Source organism: Ambystoma mexicanum, chromosome 13 (genome assembly GCF_040938575.1).
Source record: "Ambystoma mexicanum isolate Mex_15411 chromosome 13, UKY_AmexF1_1, whole genome shotgun sequence".
NCBI lineage: Eukaryota > Metazoa > Chordata > Amphibia > Caudata > Ambystomatidae > Ambystoma > Ambystoma mexicanum.
The window spans coordinates 127,016,677-127,037,655 of record NC_090938.1 but is presented as its reverse complement, the minus strand read 5'-3'; positions in this window follow the sequence as shown (position 1 = coordinate 127,037,655).

The following is a 20,979-nucleotide window of genomic DNA, read 5'->3' as shown; positions in this document are numbered from 1 at the left end:
AAAGTAGTTCTACAGTATTGTAAAATCGTGTGCCTCCATCTTGGATATGCCTAGACGAAATTCCAAAAGTCGAAGTGTAGGTGGGCACCACAGTAATTGAGACTTAAATGCTGAAATTGTTCATTATAGTACGTTCATACAAAAATTTTAACCTGGTGCTCCGAGTCTGAAAGAGATCCTACGGCATCCGGATCTCACTGTACAGAAATGAAGAAAAAGTATGGTGTGTATGCCCCACTTAAGGCTGGTGCTCTCAGTTGACCCTGAACAGGGTTGCACAGTTTCATCCAATCTTTTCATAAAGTGATCATATTATAAAACAAATGATGATAATAGCGGTGATTTAAACTAGCGTCAGCGTTCGGGCGCAATTCACTTTAGCTTTCAGAGCGAACACGATCGGTTCTGCACGCGAGCGACCGCAAGCAGGTAAGAGCTCTCTGAATATGAGCACACAGACATGCTACCGGAGTTAAAGCTATAGTTACTTACACATTTACCTACTGTTATTTAAGAGGAATGTTGGAGTATTTTCTCCAAGAGCACTTACAAGAGAGGACAACTCGAACCAGCAGGTACAGGGAATTGAACACAAGGGTGACATACTATCAAGTATAGGTATGGTGAAAGGACGATGTTGACATACTCTTCTTTACATCTCTCCCTTATTTCCTCCACTGATCCGAATCCACCTGGGGTATGTGTATTTCAAATTATTTCTGAATAATGGTTCACTTTGATGTTTTGTATTGATATTGCACAGTTGACTTAAGATTTATTTAAGTACGGCCCTGAAGATGGTCAAGGACCGAAATGCATTGGCTTATGTACTTTTATGAAAAAGCGGCCTAGATCTTTTTGAGTTGCCTCATGATACAAGAACTAATCAATCAAGGGACATGGGTCCTAGAAATGTGAATTAAACATTTCTTTTTGAAAATTAAGTACTGCTATTATCATCATTTGTTTTATAATATGATCACTTTATGAAAAGATTGGATGAAACTGTGCAACCCTGTTCAGGGTCAACTGAGAGCACTGTGCAACCCTGTTCAGGGTCAACTGAGAGCACCAGCCTTAAGTGGGGCATACACACCTTACTTTTTCTTTATTTCATCTTTATAGCAGCAGCATATAAAGGGAACAAATCCCCAAAAAAGAAAAGATATTCTAGATCTCTGGGAATTATTCAAGGATACAGAAGATCAGGAAGATGAAAAAGAGATCCAATATAAGGGGATATACCCCTTAACGCCTAAACCTGCAGTAGGGTATGCAAACTGCCCCGCTCCAATCTGAGACCTCATACAGTAATACATCCCTTCCTGTAAACAATACCTGTGTAATCTTGAAAACTGCAAAACTGTAATTGTTTCTATTAGCATGTGTCTTTAAGATTGTAAGTAAGCCATCTAATGAAGTATATCTAGACTGCACCACTGTAAATCTTTGAGAACCATTTTGTAATGATGTTAACTATGTACAAGCTTTTGCACCTCCATATAACCCATCCACAAGTGCTGATATCTCTATAGCATCGGTGTACCCAGAGATTCCACAAGTAGACATAGACAACGAGTTAAGAGCATTGTGGGAAAGGTTAGTCAAGTTACAAGAACCTGAAGAAGTATCACCAGAAATAAGGGTACCGGTGCAGAAAATAGGGGATTGTAAATCAGGAGATTTTTTGTTTAGATTCAACCCTGGGGCAATAAGAAATGTTTGTGTTGAAAAAGATGATGGGCAAAGGGTATGGACGGCCCTGGGACAAGAAGTAGAACAAGCAAGGGAAAATTAATGGGAAGATCAAGGTGGTAGGATTAATGAAGAGGCGGGGCAAGAAAGAGATCAAGGAGAGGCGGCAGTGAGAAACCTGTTTCTGCCAAAAGAGGCAGTGAGGAGGGACAGACCAAGAAATAGACCAGATTTAATGGTGGTAGTACAAGATCAGAAGAAAAAAGGGGTAGAAACAAAATAGATATGCAGATGCCTCTTTTAAATAAAGGAGTAGGGATAATGCAGTATGTGCCATGGCTTCAAATAGACAAAAATAATTTGATTAAAGCTCTCCCCCAGCTTATAGCCGGAGCTAGTAAATGGATCTATGAATTTGAAAAACAAACAGCAGGGGCAGCCTTAGCGCTAGGAGATGTTAAGAGTTTACTGGTCGCCATAGTTGGGGACCAGGCTGGGGACATATGGGCAAGGGCTGATTACTCTTGGGTAAGTCTTGTAGATAATGAACAAAATGGAGCAGCCTCTAATGAGGTAACGGCAAGGGTATGGGATGCCCTACGAAGGATGTACCCAGATACCCGTGACTTACATTCTTTAATGCAGTGCACAATGGGTAATGATGAGGACCCAGTTAGGTTTATTCTTAAATTACAGGAAATGTGGAAAGTTGAGACAGTACCATTTTTTTATTTTAATGTAAAGAGGGGATTACCAAAAGAGGTCCAGAAGGCACTAGATAAAACTGTGGGAATTGAAGCCAAAGGGTGGACAGAGATACAAAGTATAATAGTGCACCACTGTAAGAGAATCAAGGCGCGGGACAGGGAGACAGCCCAGAAGCGGCATGCAGACGAGGCAAAACTAGATGAAAAGAAACTAAGTGAGGTTGTCGTCCAAGCACCAATCACGGCACCGGCTCAGGGGGAAAGGACAGGAGACACAACAAATTTTGAATGCCACAATTTCAGCACTATGGGATGAAGGAGGACAGGGACAATGAGGCGGGGGACAGTACCCAACCCACAGTGGCAGTATGAAGGAGCACCAAGGGGGAGAGGAGGATTTTGAAGGGCAAGTGCAGGAAGCTTTGGGAGGATAGGGACCCGGGGATGTGGATTTGTAACATCACAGCGCTGGTTTTGCAGGAAATGTGGGCATTTAGCAAGGGAGTGCAAGAACAGGCCTCGGGTGGGATTTAATTACGGGCCATCACCTCCAGGGCAAGGATTCTAAGGGCCTCAGGGGATGGGACAATAGCAATTCGGGCAAGAGGGGGTCAAAATCAGTTCCCTTATGTGGCTGATAGGCATGGACAACATGGGCAACAACCACAGCAGGGTGAGGGAACACAGTTTCACAGAATGGCAGGGGAACAGGCGCTCCATTCCAAAGAGTTACAATGACGGGGGGTAGCCCTTTTTCATTCCTCGGGACAAATACATATTCGGATTACGACAGCCCACAGAGAGCACTTGTGTGTCCAATCCTATTGACAACTGCACACCCTGAAGAGGAGCCTTTGGTGCAGGAGGAAATAGGAAACGGGCAATTTATATTTATGGTAAATTCAGGTGCAAATAAATCATGCATTATGGAGGGGAACTTTCCATTATCATGTCAAACTCTTTACATGCAGGGATTCTCTGGGGCTATTTATACGGTTACATACACAAGAAGCTGGATATAAAAGTGGGAGAGGAGGTAGTATGAGCCCCCCAGAGTTTGCCTGTGAAACTGTTAGGTAGGGACCTGCTCAGTTAACTAACTATAACTATATAATTCACAGATCATGGGGTAGTGTGTTCCACTCCAGGGATGTGTATTGTTCGAGCAATGGTAATAATCAATGCAATAGCAAGGGAGTCAGTAGTCCATGTGGTTGCTGTGGTCCCAAATATATTTTTGTAATGGTATTAAGGTATTGGTAAAAGCAATTGCGACAAAATGTTGGCGAATACCCACAGATTTTATTTTCCAACTCATGGTGCCACCCGAGATGGGGGCAGGGACAATATTGTCATTAGATTTATAAGGACTTGTAGTGTCAGACAAAAGAGTAGTCCTGATTGGAACAGACCAGGACGGTTGCGAGTGGCTCACAGTGTGGACCCGACAGTACAATTGGAGAAAATGACTGATGAGTTATTTGAGGACGGTGAGCAAAATGGGGAGATTATTGGGGGAATCTGCATCCCCTGTGATATCATGGTGCAGTATAGGAAGGTTCAAATTAACAAGGGGGGTCCTGGGAGTCCCTCTGCCAGACATTAATCCTGGTTACGAGAGACTTACCCAGAGTCTTTAGCTCACTATCTTTCACAGAGAAGAAATATCCCAAACATATCAGTCTTTGTCCTGCCATGGGGCAGTCCAGCACCGAAATGCTAGGCAATTCTCCTCTGAACAAGAGTACCAACAGAAACCCCAGACACGCGTTTCGGTCTGGTTGGACTTCATCAGTAGGATGGTTCAGTGCCTCTCTAAGAATAGTGAGCAAGGGGTACATGTCTGGATTCCCCTAGTAACTTAGGGTGAGACCCAAAGTTACTTAAATATGCTATCCAGACTTGGACCCCTTGCTCACTATTCTTAGAGAGGCACTGATCCACCCTTCTGATGAGGTCCAACCAGACCGAAACGCGTGTCTGGGGTTTCTGTTGGTACTCTTGTTCAGAGAAGAATTGCAGAGCATTTCGGTGCTGGACTGCCCCTGGGCAGGACAAAGACTGATATGTTTGGGATATTTCTTCTCTGTGAAAGATAGTGAGCTAAAGACTCTGGGTAAGTCTCTCGTAACCAGGACTAATGTCTGGTAGAGGGACTCCCTGGACCCCCCTTGTTAATTAGCAGTATAGGAAGGTACAGTCCCCCTGATGGCAGTGGTGACCCAGTTTTTATTTTTTGAGGAGGACATGCGATATGTGCCAGCACAATTACGGACTGGTAATCCATATGATGATGGGTTACTGAGAGATGTGACCCCAGTACAGATTACATTAATAATAATAATAATATGGCATTTATATAGTGCTATGAACCCTCAGGTATCTGAGCGCTGCTTATTATTACCCATGGTGCGTGGTGCTCATTTATCGACCTCGGAAGGATGAAAGGCTGAGTTTGGCCCTGCTGGGATTCAAACCTGCTTTAGCAGGCTCTGCACGGGTGTCAAAGCGAGCGCTCTACTTGCTGTGCCACTTGACCGGCTACATGGTGCCTAGCAGGTAGCTTGAAGTTGGGTGCCTAGCACAATCATCCAGTATGTGGATGATCGGTTGGTATGTAGTGAAAATGTACATCAGTGCAGGAGGGATTATGTTGCATTATTGCACTTGCTGGCTCACAAAGGGTATAAGGCAGATACAAACAAGCTACAACACTGCCAGCAGGAGGGAATATACGTGGGACAACTCATTTCTGCAATGGGGAAAAAATATTACCAGATAGGGTGGCGGCAGTACGCGCTGGCCCTAGGCCCAGTACTGTGAAGGAAATGTAGCAGTTTTTTGGGCTTATGTAATTATTGTAGGACATGGATCCTAGACTATGCAGTCTACACAAGGCCACTGTTACAAAGTCTCAGGGAAGGACAGAGGACTTAAAAGTACATTGGAAAGTACTGACAAAATGACTGGACAATTTGAGGACTTAAGCTATTTGCACGGCCTCTTGTTTAGAAACTATGGATTATACACAGGAGTTTTATTTATTTTCCCACTCTGATGAACAGCTTATGCATTAGCAGAAGGAGACATACTATATGTTGATGGGTCATAACGAATTGACCAGGTGACGGGACAGAAGCACACAGGGTTGGTAATGGGGCACGGTAAAGGAGGCGAGAAATAGTAAACACCCCTGTAGAAAACAAGACCATGGTTTCCTACACAGCATTGCCCATATTACAACTGGACCATTATTACCTGGGGAACTGATCAGCCCCAGGTCTGAAGGACCATATAAGGTGGTGTTCTGTACTCCTCTCGCCGTCTGTATGAAAGAGTTGGGTATTAGGTGCATCTCTCTGATGTCGGAAGAGTACCGGAGACAAGGCAAAGCTAAAAAAACAGAGTAAAACAAAGGATCCATGCAAGAGGGGTGTGCAGGGGCACACGCCTGATTTTTTTCTTTTTAAATTTTGTATCCTTTTTTCTTTTTTAATCTTTTTCAATTTTTGAAGGTCCAGAACCCAGTCGGCCCTGGTGGAAAAAGGGTCCCCCCCCCCGCTCTCCGTTACCCTCTCCCGCTTTCCCTCTCCCTTTCTCTTTCTTGTTCTCTCTTTCTTTCATGATAACCTTTTTTCTCCTCTCCAGGAATAAGCAAGGATAGCTGACACTCTAATGTTCAAACCGCTCTTTTATGTAGGACACTGGTTGTTGGAGTGGATGATGGTATGTCTGTTACATGGGGTGGCCACATAAGGGGGAGCAGTTGGAAAATAATGAGAATATGTCTATAAAAAGGGAAATGCAAAATGGCTCACTTTTTGCCAGCCACCCCTACAGGTTTTCTTAGAAGAATGAAATGGGAAGTATGAATGACATATGATTTATATAAGGGGATGGGCTTTGACGTCATTACTGATACCGAGTACCCAGAATCCTCCAATAGCTGGTACTCCGGTATGCGCACTGCAGAAAGGAATATAATCAATGAAAGCTGTTACGTGTGTGCACTTATCCTGCACACATCAGGGGCTCCTAAGGTTTTAGTTCCACATCCAGTCCCAATTACAGAGGCATAATGCCTGGTACATCTTGCACTGAGGGATAAAGGGTGCATTCCAGGCACACAGCGTGCAGTTGAGGAGATGGCAACACAAAATACTGCCAGTGTCTACAAGGACCATATTTCTCCTTGGGAGGTTAGTCACATGTCAATGACAAATGGCATGGCACCACACTCGCGTGCCAGGCAGATGGACTGATCGAGTACAGCAGAGAAGCCGGATCCCAAATAGAGACTATGTGTGCGCAAATATGGTCCCAACACATCACAAGGCTTACATGGATTGCGACAATGAGGAAGCCAGTGCGAATACATATAGCCATAGACTCTATGAAGGAAAAGTTCCTGTTGGCGTAAACACACAGTGCAACCACACTCTTGTGATCCCTGATATGATGAAAGGTACGGTAGCAGTGATGGATTACTACTAGGTTTGTGGCCAACAAGCCTACTTGCACCTCCCACTCTCATGGAGGGGCAAGCGTTCACTGGCCACCCTACACTCAGTGCTACTAGTAATCCTGGAAGAACACCTGAAGGGAGAAAAAATGCCTGTCGAGGTGCCAACAGCCACTGAAGCACCTAAAGAAGCAGAAAGAAGCTTGCAGATCACACAAGAATTTGGTATGCTGTCAGAAAAAGGAATATTTCAATGGCGGGGAAGAAAGAAGAGCTCAAACTCGCTCAAAAGACTCTTCCACACTGCTCAGAGGAATACCTGACGAGTATCGGCTTTTTAGCTCAGCAGAGACTTTCTTTTTTCGTCTCCTGCGGTACAAGCAGCTGCTGAACTTTTATAGCCCCGGAGGATGCTGAGAATGGGTCACTATCCCACATCATCAAGGCGGTGCACAATCTAGGTGTTCAAATGAAGAAAGAAGGTGGAGTTCAGAACACAGTTTGACTATGGCATGACTATGATTGGGTCCTGTCATGGCTGGAGGCAGCAGTAAAAATCCTCTTATTGTGTTTTTCTTGGTCCTCTTCTGCATGTGCCAATTGGGTCTCCGATAATGTGTTCATATAGTCCCTAATAGTGCAAAGATGATGGTATCAATTGGGGGATCTAAAACCCCTTGCCATACAATAAACAGCAAAATTCAAACTAATATTTCTGGGGTTGTAGATATGTGGGGTGGGGATGAGTTTGTTACTGTAGAAGTGACGAAAGGGAGGAATGTTGGGGAGGAGCTAGTGCCTTCCTGCACCCCCAAGCATTTTAAAATTAGGCAAGACTTCTGTTGACTGTTTTCTAAGCACTATAGCACTCAGAACGCTTTTTTCATGCAAATATAATCACATACAGACATGGGTGGCCACTAAATGATAATGATGTGTTATTTATATAGCGCCTTAATCCAAAGTGCTTTACATAGCACATATTTACATACAATATCACCCAATCGAAAAAATTGGTACTCATTTATCGACCTCGGAAGGATGAAAGGCTGAGTTGGCCTTTCCGGGATCCGAACCTATGATCTGCAGATCACGCTCAGGTCACATCAGCGGGCACTCAACCCGCTGAGCTATCTTACCGGCTAAATGAAAATAGTATTTAAATATAAGGTGCAAATAACCATTAGCTGAATGAATTTGTAAAAATGTTACATTGTATTTTTTTTTTCAGAGCACGGTAAAGAGCAGAATGCTTTGTATCAGAAGTATTGCAACCTGTGCTAAAAATAGACTACAGGCATTGCCGTAGTGTTCACGAGCTCTGGCAGAACACACGACGTGGCTGAGCAGCTGTTTCCTGTCCATCAAAAACCCATGCAGGTTAAAGGCTCATGAACACAGTGCAACATTATGTGAAAATAAGGTTTTAAGGAGAATTATTGGACCAGATAAAATATGAGTATATTGAGTGAAGTGTGGAGAGTATGGCGGGAAAATGTGTTTATATATAAATGTTCATAATATAGCAAAATGATGAAAAATGAAGCTACAATGTATTCTTGCATAGCTAGCAATATGCTAAGTAGCAGAGACGTCATTTCACCAAAATGCCAGCGGTAGCGGAAGTGACATCACACGACCCTTGACCCCTGGTGACATCACAGGAAGTGATGTCATTTGACCCCACCCCGAAGTGATATCGCGGGATGCGATGGAACACAACCTTTCACACGTTGACAAAACAGGAAGTGCTATCACATAGCATTGTACACTACAAAAAATATGGTTACAATATCACTATAATGTGATGTACTGTCATGATGCCTACCTCCAAGGAGCCAGGTCCGACCCAGCAACCCCAGAGGCAGGCATCATTTCCCCCAGGGGAGTGCCAGCGGGCCCAAGCTGGGGCCCTTTGGAATCAGTCCTGGCGCCTTAGGCGCCAGGCTCATGTTGGACCTCTGTCCTGGCGCCTTAGGCGCCAGGCTCATAAAGCTCGACATGTGTTCAAGTGTTTTAATGTGCACTTACCTGATGCAGACCATGCTGCCACATCCAGGCCCTCTTGAGGCCTGAATAGGAACTACTTTACCTGTGGGACTACTTTCCACCCGGGTGTGGTCGGGGAAGGATACATACCTGATCGGAGGAAGGATACACACTTGGAACTTCTTCCAAAGCTATTTAAACCACACCCGATCAGCAACTCACGCTTCGCGTTGTTCTGCTCCTCGCAGCTGGATGCTCACCGTGTCAGCTCCTGCATCTGGACTTCAGTCACGCCTGTCAGCATCCTGGGTCACCTGCAAAGGGAGACAAGAGACCTACCAGCTAATCTGCACCACGGAGACCTCACCGACGATCCTGAAAGGGAAGACATCATTTTTAAAAGCATTTCGTTACGATCGCTGCAGCGCTGCATTTCACTCACCTTTCCTGGGTTCCTCCATCTTCAGCAGCGATCATCCGGATACACAGCCACTTCCCAGAGCCTAGAGAAAAAGACAAGAATAAGAGGTGAGAGAAGGAAGGGAATAGGAAAAGCTCAGTTTCCTTCTAATACTTACCTGTTGGGTCATTCCCATTTCATTTCGGGTCTTGCTGCTTCCAAGCAGGACCCCGGCCCCTATGGGGAAAAAAGACAAATACATTAGATGAGCGAATGCAAAAACATTACCTGAGCGCTCATCTAGGACTTACCAGATCTTTACTGGAACTGCACGTTTCACTTCGGGTCGGCGCCATATCTCCGGCATTCCGAACCCCGGCCCCTATGGGGAAAAGACATCGACATCAGCGCTTTGTTGCAAGAAGTCTCCAAAGGAATCTTCATTCATCACCTGAAAAAAGACAATGAACATTATTATTTAAAGCTTGAACGTTTGAACTTGCAACATAACTTTTACAGTGCCTTACCGGGATAATCAAGCTTACCTGAACTCCCATCCAACCTCAATCCAGTGAAGTAACTGGGTTCAACGCGCCCCTGCGTCAGAAGCATGATGGAGAGCTCGTCCTTTCAGACCCTAAGGTGAGACTTCACGGGGAATCGTGGAAGGGTATCGTGGAGGGTTGGAAGAGAGTGGGTGGCTTGAGCATAACTCAGTCAGTAGGTAATACTCCCTTTTCACGCACAGGGGAATATTCCTGCGAGCCGGAGAAGCCAGAGTAGAGGGCCCTTCCTGTCCATCTTCAGAGTCCTGCGCTTCACCATTGAAGAAGCATCAGCACTCGAAGCCAGACCTGCGCCTCCGTGGGAATCAGGTGAGCGTTACATGTACATTTCATACAAGAGTAGATCGCCATATGTATCGTTAAGATCAGTGTGTATAGGCCCATATTACCAAATTACTGTGAATTTTTATTTATTTATTTATTTATTTATTTATTTATTTAAATTTGTATAGCGCGCAAGCAGCCCAGGGGCATTGAGGCGCTGTTACTTGCATGAGCTTAGTTACAGGCATGGTATCAACAAGAGGCATATTACAGAAAGGAACAAGCACGGTTATCATTGCAGATTATGCGGTTGGTCAATACAACTTAAGCAGTGGGTCCTATGGTTGGTATTCATGCTGCTGTGAGGGACCTTATGAGAAGAGGGTGGTTTTCAATGCTTTGCGGAAGGCTAGGAGGGAGGGCTCACAGCGGATGGTGGGAGGTAGGGCATTCCAATGAGTGGGTGCGAGATAGGGGAAGCTAGATCCAGCTGCTCTGGATCTTTTTACTAATGGCACAGAGAGCATGTTGGTGTAGGGTGATCTTGTTGGCCTTGTAGAGGCGACGGGGTGGATTCTTTGTGAGAGGTAGTCGGGGGCAGTGAGATGGATGCATTTGTGTGTCAGTGTGAGAGCTTTGAAAATTATTCTCTCCTTCATTGGGAGCCAGTGGGCTAGTTTTCTGGCTTCTGAGATGTGGTCCCTTTTGGCAATACCTTTGGCTGCTCGGAGAGCACTATTCTGGATGACTTGTAGCCTCTCCAAGTTTCTTTTAGAGGTTCCTAGGAAGAGTATGTTACAGTAGTCTAGCCTGGAGCCGGTGATGGCTCTGGCTATGTTTGTGCAGTTATCTTTGGAGAGGAAAGGCCTGACTGCGTTGATCAGTTTAGCATGATATGCGGCTGAGGAGGCAATGGCCTTTGACTTGTCTGTCCATGGAAAGGTTAGAGTCTAGATAGACTCCAAGAGTTTTGACTGAGTCTGATACAGGTATTTTAATGGTGTCGATGGTGAAGTGACTGAATTGGGAGTCAAGTTTTTTTAGCGTTTCGGGGGAACCTATCAGTAGGAGTTCTGTCTTGTCAGAGTTGAGGCATAGTCCATTGTCTGCCATCCAGGCTTGGATGGTGTTGTAGAGGTTGTTAAGGGTCATGGCGTCAGTGTCGTAGCTGCCTGTGAGGGTAAGGAGGATCTGGGTATCGTCCGCGTAGTTAGTGTAGGATATACCCATAGCGTCGAGGATGAGGAAGAGGGGTCGTGTGAAAATGTTGTAGAGTGTGGGGGAGAGGCATGAGCCTTGGGGCACGCCAAAGAGTATGGTAGTGGGTGAGGCAGAGGCTAGGTCGGAGAATACTTGCATGGTTCTGTCTTGTAGGAAGGATGTGATCCATGCTGTGGCGTCAGGGGAGAACTTGGCAGTGGAGGAGAGATGATGGCAAAGGACGTCATGATCTACGAGATCGAACGCTGCAGATAAGTCAAGGAGTAGGAGAAGAGCTGGTTTGCCCATGTCTCTGGCATCGTCCATTTGGTTTTTCAGGTCCAGTAGGGCGGTTTCAGTCCCATGTCTAGGGCAGAAGCCAGATTGGCGGAGTCCCAGGAGTTTGTTTTCTTCGATGAAGTGCTGAACCTGCAGATAGGCTGCTTTGTCGAGTATTTTGAGGAGGAAAGGGACAGTGGTGATGGTCTATAGTTGTTGGGGGAGGTGGGATCGAGAGTTGGTTTTTTTAAGAGGGGGCGGACCCATGCTTCCTTGAGGGAGGTGGGGACCTTCCCTGTTACGAAGGAGGCATTAACAAATGCTGTCAGGAAGGGAGCAAGCGCTTCAGTGCAGTCCTTGATGAGAGTGGCTGGGCAGGCATCACCTTTACAGTTGGATGCTTTGATGTTCTTCATTATGTTAATGATGTCCTTTTCCTGTATGGATTTGAAGGAGAAGGGTTGGGGAGGGTCTTGGGCTGGTGGTGGGACAGGGATATGAGTATTGGGCAGGGCTTGTTTTGTAGCTAGTATTTTGCTTTGGAGGCGGCTCAGTTTAGTTAGCATTGCCGTTTGAATTTCGTCGCACCAGGCTTTGTCTTTGGTGAAGTTCTGGGGGGTGGGAGTAGGAGTCTCTAGCTCCCTAAATATTGCAAAGATTTCTTTAGTGCTGGATTGGGCTTCCGAGATTCTGGATTCAAATGATTTGGATTTTGCCCGGGTGATAGCTTTTTTGTACTCCGTAGAGCAGGCTTTAAAGAGCAGCTTGTCTTTGTCAGTGTGGGACGTTTGCCACTGAGTAAGTGCTGCCTTTTTCTCGTTTCGGAGTGCGAGCAAGTCTGAGGTGAACCAAGAGTTAGAGTGGGTGGTGGGTTTGTATTTACGGAGTTTAAGTGGGGCAATGGAGTTGATAGCTGCTTTAATGGCAGCATCGTAGGTTGATGTAAGAGTTTCTGGGTCTGTGGAAAAAGGTGGTCTGAAGGCTGGGCCTTGGAGGAAGGGCAGTAGTCTTTCCTTAGTGAGCTGGCGGGAGCTTCTTGTGAGGCAAGATGGTAGGGGTTGGGGTGGCGGGGTAGAAGAGCTAGTGGTGAGGATGCTAAATGTGATGATATGGTGGTCAGACCATGGGGTGGGAGTGTTTCCAGTGATGATGAGTGGGCAGTTGTGCAGAGCAATCCAGTCGAGTGTTCTGCCCTGAGTGTGCGTTGGGCTAAAGATGGTGTTCTTATAGCCTAGTGTTGTTAGGGCCCAGTCAAAGGATTTAGCTGCTGGGTCCTTTTTATCCTGTAGGCCTAGGTTGACGTCCCCAAGGAGAATGGCTTTCGAATGTTTTTTGAGGTGGTCAGATAGGAGATGGATGAGGGAGGCTTGGAAGTCTTCTATTGGGCCAGGAGGGCGATAGACAATATGGGCGGTAATGGTGCAGTTGGGGGAGAGGTCAATTTTGACTTGGAGGTAGTCGTTGTTGCTGTGTAGGGATTTATCTATCTTTCTAATACTATAGCAGTCCTTAGCGATGATTGCGACACCTCCACCTTTAGAGGGGCGATCTTGTCTGGTGATGGATGGAGTAGCCAGAAGGGAGTGCCAAGGAGAGCGCAGGGCCAGAGGCCTCGTGTAGCCAGGTTTCAGATATCATGAGCAGGTCAAGGTCATGGGTGGTTATGAGGTCGTGAATGTCTAGAGCGTGGGCGCTGATGGATCTGGCATTGATCATGGCACATTTGAGGTGGGGTTCTGTGACGACTAGGGAGGGGTCTGTGGGAGGAGAGGGTGAGGTGATGGGTATGGTCGGTGTGGGGCTGGGGGCTCCAGTGGTGTTGTGGTGGGGGGCAGTAGAGGCATTGCATATCATATATTTTGCACAGGGGGGCGCAGTTTCAGTGGTGGTGGGCACAGGTGAGATCACATTTGGCACAATAGCATTCACAATGGGGGTAGAAGAATTGCATATCACGCATTTTGTACTGGGGGGCAGTTTCAGTGGTGGTGGGCACAGGTGAGATCACATTTGGCACAATAGCATTCACAATGGGGGTAGAAGAATTGCATATCATGCATTTTGCACTGGGGGGCGCAGTTTCAGTGGTGGTGGGCACAGGTGAGATCACATTTGGCACAATAGCATTCACAATGGGGGTAGAAGAATTGCATATCACGCATTTTGCACTGGGGGGGCGCGGTTTCAGTGGTGGTGGGCACAGGTGAGATCACATTTGGCACAATAGCATTTACAATGGGGGTAGAAGAATTGCATATCACGCATTTTGCACTGGGGGCGCGGTTTCAGTGGTGGTGGGCACAGGTGAGATCACATTTGGCACAATAGCATTCACAATGGGGGTAGAAGAATTGCATATCACGCATTTTGCACTGGGTGGCGCAGTTTCAGTGGTGGTGGGCACAGGTGAGATCACATTTGGCACAGTAGCATTCACAATGGGGGTAGAAGAATTGCAATTCACGCATTTTGCACTGGGGGGCGCAGATTCAGTGGTGGTGGGCACAGATGAGATCACATTTGGCACAATAGCATTCACAATGGGGGTAGAAGAATTGCATATCACGCATTTTGCACTGGGGGCGCAGTTTCAGTGGTGGTGGGCACAGGTGAGATCACATTTGGCACAATAGCATTCACAATGGGGGTAGAAGAATTGCATATCACACATTTTGCACTGGGGGGCGCAGTTTCAGTGGTGGTGGGCACAGGTGAGATCACATTTGGCACAACAGCATTCACAATGGGGGTAGAAGAATTGCATATCACGCATTTTGCACTGGGGGGCGCAGTTTCAGTGGTGGTAGGCATGGATGGGGAGAAATTGCGGGTAGAGGAGGTACAATTAGGTGTGGGGTGGAGTGTATCATATGCTACTGTATAGGGGGTAATTGAGAAGGCTTTAGGCTTTGTGGTTAACCGCCTGAGTATGGCCATGTAGGTGGGTGGGGTGGGTTGTGGGATACGGGAACATAGTCGCGCATTGCACATGTTAGTGGGAAGGGGATTGGAGCTGATGGTGGGTTCTATGGTGCGAGCGCGTAGTCTGGAGCTCCTGGTGGACAAGTCTTGGTGTAGGAAGAGGCAGTGGGCGAGCTCCTTACCTCTGTGATGTTGCATGGTATAGTGGCAAATGGCAGCCGAGCAGTGAAGAGCTGCAAAGAGGAGTGCAGGCCTTGTCCTCTGGCCTTCTCCTCGCGGCTTCGCCTGGCGGTGAGCCCTGTCTCCTTTTATGGTGGGGGGGGTGGAGCCGGCAGGGCGGGAAGCCGTATCAGGCTGAGGGCTGCGGGCGGGAAGCGGCATAGATTCGGCGGGAGATTCAAAAGATGCTTTCCTGAAGGCATTGTGGGCGGTGATCATGCCTTCCATGGTGGAGGGCTTTGCAATATGCGCGAGACGCGCTGGATCAGCTGGGGCTCCGAAATGGAGATTGTAGTCGGCAGACAGCTGATCGATCACAGCTGATGGAGGCACACGCAGCGGAGCTGCAAAGAGGAGTGCAGGCCTTGTCCTCTGGCCTTCTCCTCGCGGCTTCGCCTGGCGGTGAGCCCCGTCTCCTTTTATGGTGGGGGGGGTGGAGCCGGCAGGGCGGGAAGCCGTATCAGGCTGCGGGCTGCGGGCGGGAAGCGGCATAGATTCGGCGGGAGATTCAAAAGATGCTTTCCTGAAGGCATTGTGGGCGGTGATCATGCCTTCCATGGTGGAGGGCTTTGCAATATGCGCGAGACGCGCTGGATCAGATGGGGCTCCGAAATGGAGATTGTAGTCGGCAGACAGCTGATCGATCACAGCTGATGGAGGCACTCGCAGCGGAGCTGCAAAGAGGAGTGCAGGCCTTGTCCTCTGGCCTTCTCCTCGCGGCTTCACCTGGCGGTGAGCCCCGTCTCCTTTTATGGTGGGGGGGTGGAGCCGGCAGGGCGGGAAGCCGTATCAGGCTGCGGGCTGCGGGCAGGAAGCGGCCCAGATTCGGCGGGAGATTCAAAAGATGCTTTCCTGAAGGCATTGTGGGCGGTGATCATGCCTTCCATGGTGGAGGGCTTTGCAATATGCGCGAGACGTGCTGGATCAGCTGGGGCTCCGAAATGGAGATTGTAGTCGGCAGACAGCTGATCGATCACAGCTGATGGAGGCACTCGCAGTGGAGCTGCAAAGAGGAGTGCAGGCCTTGTCCTCTGGCCTTCTCCTCGCGGCTTCGCCTGGCGGTGAGCCCCGTCTCCTTTTATGGTGGGGGGGTGGAGCCGGCAGGGCGGGAAGCCGTATCAGGCTGCGGGCTGCGGGCGGGAAGCGGCATAGATTCGGCGGGAGATTCAAAAGATGCTTTCCTGAAGGCATTGTGGGCGGTGATCATGCCTTCCATGGTGGAGGGCTTTGCAATATGCGCGAGACACGCTGGATCAGCTGGGGCTCCGAAATGGAGATTGTAGTCGGCAGACAGCTGATCGATCACAGCTGATGGAGGCACTCGCAGCGGAGCTGCAAAGAGGAGTGCAGGCCTTGTCCTCTGGCCTTCTCCTTGCGGCTTCAATGCAAGTAGACCTCCATGACCAAATGGTAATAATGTGTTATTATATAGCACTTATGCTTAAGCGCTTTATATAGAAAAAATATATACCCAATATCACCCAATCTGTGTTGGTACTCATTTATCGACCTCAGAAGGATGAAAGGCTGAGTTGAGGCGTTTAAGAACAGACTAAATCAGTGACTCACCCCCTGAACTGTGCCTGAAATAAACCTTTAATGAGTCTAGCAATTATTGTATAGAATTCCAGAAAGACACATTATTTGGTATTCCTAATCTTTCTTATTTAGGGTCAGTGCTGAAAGTGTTAGACTTGTGTCACTCTTTTTCTTCTTTTTTTTAAGGGGCTTTAACAAGAAAGCCAGCCACTCCAGAACTAAAGAGCCACATGGTGCTGGCCACAGCCCATGAGCTTGCATTACAACAACAAAAGAAATGTTCTAGAGGTTGCAAGGGTGACCACAGAGGTCACAAGGGAGACCTCAGAGGTCGCAGTTGTGACCTGTGGCGACCCCTACATGACGTCCCTGCTAAGTAGTATGTCCCAAACTGAAACCCAGCCATGCAGGAAGGAAGACTGCAGCATCCCTTGTAAGGGAGTAAGGACTGTTTTGGATGAGCCATGCCAGGATCCAGTGACCAAGTCAAACAGTATATAAGGCTCCTGCTTGGCACCAGTCTGGAGGAGGCAGCCACGGAAGAGGGGCAGAATGCTGGTTGGGGGCAGAGTTCTTTGCCCCCATCCTCATTTCTATACAGATTAAATTTGTTATCCTTGCAAGATGAAGACTCTTGGCCTTAATTTCCTAGAGGGGGAAACTTTAATCTGGTGTGAGCGTGATAAGGGGTATCTGTATACTTAAGGGGTACCGCTGTAAATTGGGCTACCTTTCATCGCTCAGAGTGTGCTCTGCCTTTTATCTGTGTAGGGAAGCTTAATGGAAGTCAGGTATGTGTGTGTGTGTGTGATGGTCAGTAATTGCCTAACCTCGCCTGACCATTGTATTGGGACGCATCAGGTATACTGCTCAGGTGTTAGTCTGTTTTCTCTCATAGCGGGCTGTCAATGTGAACGTGTTTATTTTGTAAAAGGGGGGTATAATTCCTAAATATCCTTCCTGGTAGGATGCAATAAAGGTTTTATAGGGAAGGGGATACAGCGTCTCATCACCTGGCGTCCCACTCCTGAAGACCCCTCACCCAGATGATCCTCCCGCACTACTCCACCCCCAGGGAACTGGATCGAAAAGGAAAGGAAGAAGAGGCAGCATTAAGTGCATTTGCAAAATTGGCAAATCAGATGGGTGTCCCAGTAGCTCAGGAAAAAACTGTTAGGCCAACAACGAAATTGACATTCCTTGGGTTGCACAGGTATACGCAGGCGAGTATGAGATTAAATTCTTTAGAGCAGCTTTTGTGTTAACATTGTTTGGAGCCCTCAGAGTAAGTGAAATCACTATGGCCAGCAAGGAAGGTGATGGTTAAGGGGGCTTGAGGGAGGCCGACGTGGCAATACAAGAACAGGAGGTTAGGTGATTACTGAGAAGGTCAAAGATGGTAAAGGTCAATGGGTCTGGCTGCAGTGCATACGAGATGGCAGCTGCTGGCCAGTTTGTTTGATAAGGATTTTTATGGCCTCCAGACCCAAGTGTGCAAAAAACCTGTTGGTCCACCAAACGGGCTACCATTAACGGTTTTCCAGTTTCAGGCAGACTGTTGAGAAGGTTAGGTAGGCACCCAAAACATTACAGCACCCACTCGTTCAGAATAGGGGTAGCCATCATGGCAGCAGAGGCGAGCATTCAAGGAATTAAGGATATTGGGCAGTGGAGTTTGGGTCCCCTACAAGAAGTATATTAGTATTGAAAGGGTATAGGGCACGCCAATTATGGTTATATATGTGTCTCCCTCGGTGATAGAGGATGCCATGAGTAGCAGGAAAATAGCATGGGTGAATGATCACTCAATCGTAGTGAGACCAGCAGAATGGGCAAACTTCAGGAAGAATAATAGAAAGAGGGCCTTTGAGAAGACTGACATTAGATGGTATGGTAAGCGAGCGATGAGGTGGCACGAACTGAAGAGCATGAAGAAGAAGTTGACTGAGAAGGAAGCCCCTCCTGACATGGTGGTTATTCATCTAGATGGGAACGCCCTGGCTCAGATGGGCAGGGGGCAACTGCTAAAGCAAATGTGCCTCGAGCTTTGGTCCTTGAGTAAGGACCCTGGGGGCTTGCAAATTGATTTGGTCCAATATAATATCTAGGTTCACTTGGAGAGGGGCAAAATCGCATACAGCAGTGGAAAAGTCAGAAAAGAAATTGAACATGGCATTGGCAAATTTTTGCAGGATGGCTGGCTTTTCAACATGTAGGCACGGGCTAATAAACCTAGGAGTGCCTGGTTACGAGAAGGACGATGTTCACCTGTCGGAAATTGGTTTGCAAAAACTAACCTCGTGACGGATGACAAGAATGACCAGGAGTAAGTAGCCCCCGGTTACCCTAACACGGCAGGGGGTGGCAAGGTCAGATAAAGGGGCGCACCCCCATTGGTCATCAGCTTCCAGCCTTGGCTGGTGGAAAGAAAATCATAACGGTGCTCCCCGCTGCCCAACAACCGCGTCTGTCAATTCACCCTGATCGGGAGGCTCATGGAGGTTGGGGGAGTAAGGAGAAAAAAAGAGCTCATTGGAGATTAATAAAAGAGAGCTCAAAGGTAATGGGGGGTGCTGATTAAGAGGAAGACTAAACAAAAGGTGCTGCCGATCGTCTATGTTATTAAAAAATAATGTGTGTTTTGAAGTTTATTTTAATTTTTTAAGTGTTTTATTGGTTAAAGAAAATTTCAACCTTTAACATTCATTCATTTAATCCATTGTCTGTCTAGGGCAGCGTTATGGATCCTCTCAATAGCACAGTTCATCACCCTTAATTGTCAATGAAAAAATCAGTTCTACCAATTTGTGGGCATCTAGTGTCTGGCCAATTCTATCTGCTGTTATTAGTCTTTCCCACCACTCCTCCTCTACAGATGGATCCGGTTGAGCCATAGAAACCCCCAAATACTTTCTCCTTAGAGGTGACAGTTTTGGGCAGGACAAAGTCAAAAGTCTAGTTGTCTCAAGGATTTCAGAGTTTCTGCAGAAGCGACAACTAGCATTTTGGGCTGTAGTCTGTTTTCTTAGGAGCTGGACTTCCCTGGTTGGCAGGAGGTTGAGCCGACAGCGCATCAGTAAATCCCTATAACGAGTTGAAGGGAATCTTGTCAGGTATGGAGGAGGACAGTTCAGTGTTTTCCGTTCCCAGATGATATTCTGTCCCTTCAAAGAATCCGTTTCGGCCCAGTCTTTCTCTCGAAGGGTTCTCTTGGCCTTATCAGGATTACTTTTAAGTGTCTCTATTTTGATGTTGCAGTTCGTTAATATGGTTTGACATTTCTGTTTCCAGATCTGCAGAAGTTTATGGTTGTAAATATGCAATAATAAACTGCAGCCTTGTTTTGCCACAATAAGGAGAGCTTCGTCTGGACCCAGTTATAAGTACAAAGTAAGCTACAGAGTAATTGTGGGGTAGGTTGGAGGGGTGGTGGCATTGCTTTAAGTGGGATTGGAAATCAAAGAGTGGCCTAAGGACACGCCCCCTAAATAGAGCCCCTTCGGTTAAGGGCGGGGGGGTGGGGTGGCTGCTAAAAGTTTGAGCTGGGGCACAATGGCATTATCACCTTTAATGCGCCAGCCCCTCCTTTTAAACAAAAGAAGGGGTGGTGCTCCAAAAGGTGTGACACCAGTGTGCCCTGGCTCGCACGCAGCAGGCAGCACTTTCATTCAAGGAGACTGCTTTAACCAAGGGTTCCTTGAATGAAAGGTCTGCACTTGAAACTGGAGGAGGGCTGGAAGGCCCAGTCTCTCCTTTTTGTTTTCGAGTGGTCATCGCTAAGCATCACGCTGGGTGATGACTAGTTAGTTACTCAAAACAAAAGGAGAGCTGGCCAGTCCAGCCCTCCTCCAGTTTCGAGTACATAGACATCAGGCAGCCCGCATTGCATGGTTACGCCTGCTGCTTGCAGCTGTCAGTACTTCGGTTTAGAAAAAAGAAAAAGGCGATGCCTTCTTTAGAAAAAAGAAAAGGGCGATGCCTTCTTTTTTCCAAACCGAAGTGCTGACACCTGCAGGCAGCTCGTGTAACCGTGCAGCCCCTACACGGGCTGTCTGAGGTGTCGGGTGGCTGGGGCTAGTTGGGGGTGGGCCCAGGCTAGGGAGCCTTTTCAGGAGACGGCCGGCCCCCGGTCCACTTAAAGCCCTTGGTGGTGGCGAACAGCAACCGACTGCCTATGTTATTACTGAACATGTACATGTACGGAGTGTAGCTTGATAACTATACTATTCACGTGCAGATCTTAAAAACCCAACGCACATACAGAGCCCTGTGTGGTTACACAGTCCCTTTATTTAGTAAACCACAAAATGGTGCCAAGCTCCTGGGTTTTTTTGCCAGTACTCAGTGACCGTTTAATGAGCAGGCGCACGTGCCCTGGAAATCCCGAGGCAGGTGTTATTACATCGCTGCCCCGCCCTGGCTGCTACGCACCACGCCCTGCCATCCAGATAATGGCCCTTCTTCTCTGCAGTGCGCGCCTCTGGCTTGCTGTCAGCTGACTTGCACGGAACTACCGGTGTAGGATGTCCTCCTACGTGAGCAGGCAGTGAGAACTGGTTATTCCCGGCCGGCTCTTTTACTCTGATCATAAAGCAAGCAAGCACCCTGGGAAGCCTAAGTTTTCTCCGTGCATAAACCCTTTGTTGTCTTACCCGCCCCAGATCCCGCTTTTCATTTCTCTTCCTTTTATCCCCCCATGCAGTTAACATAGTGAAAATCACCTTATGTGTCATTCTT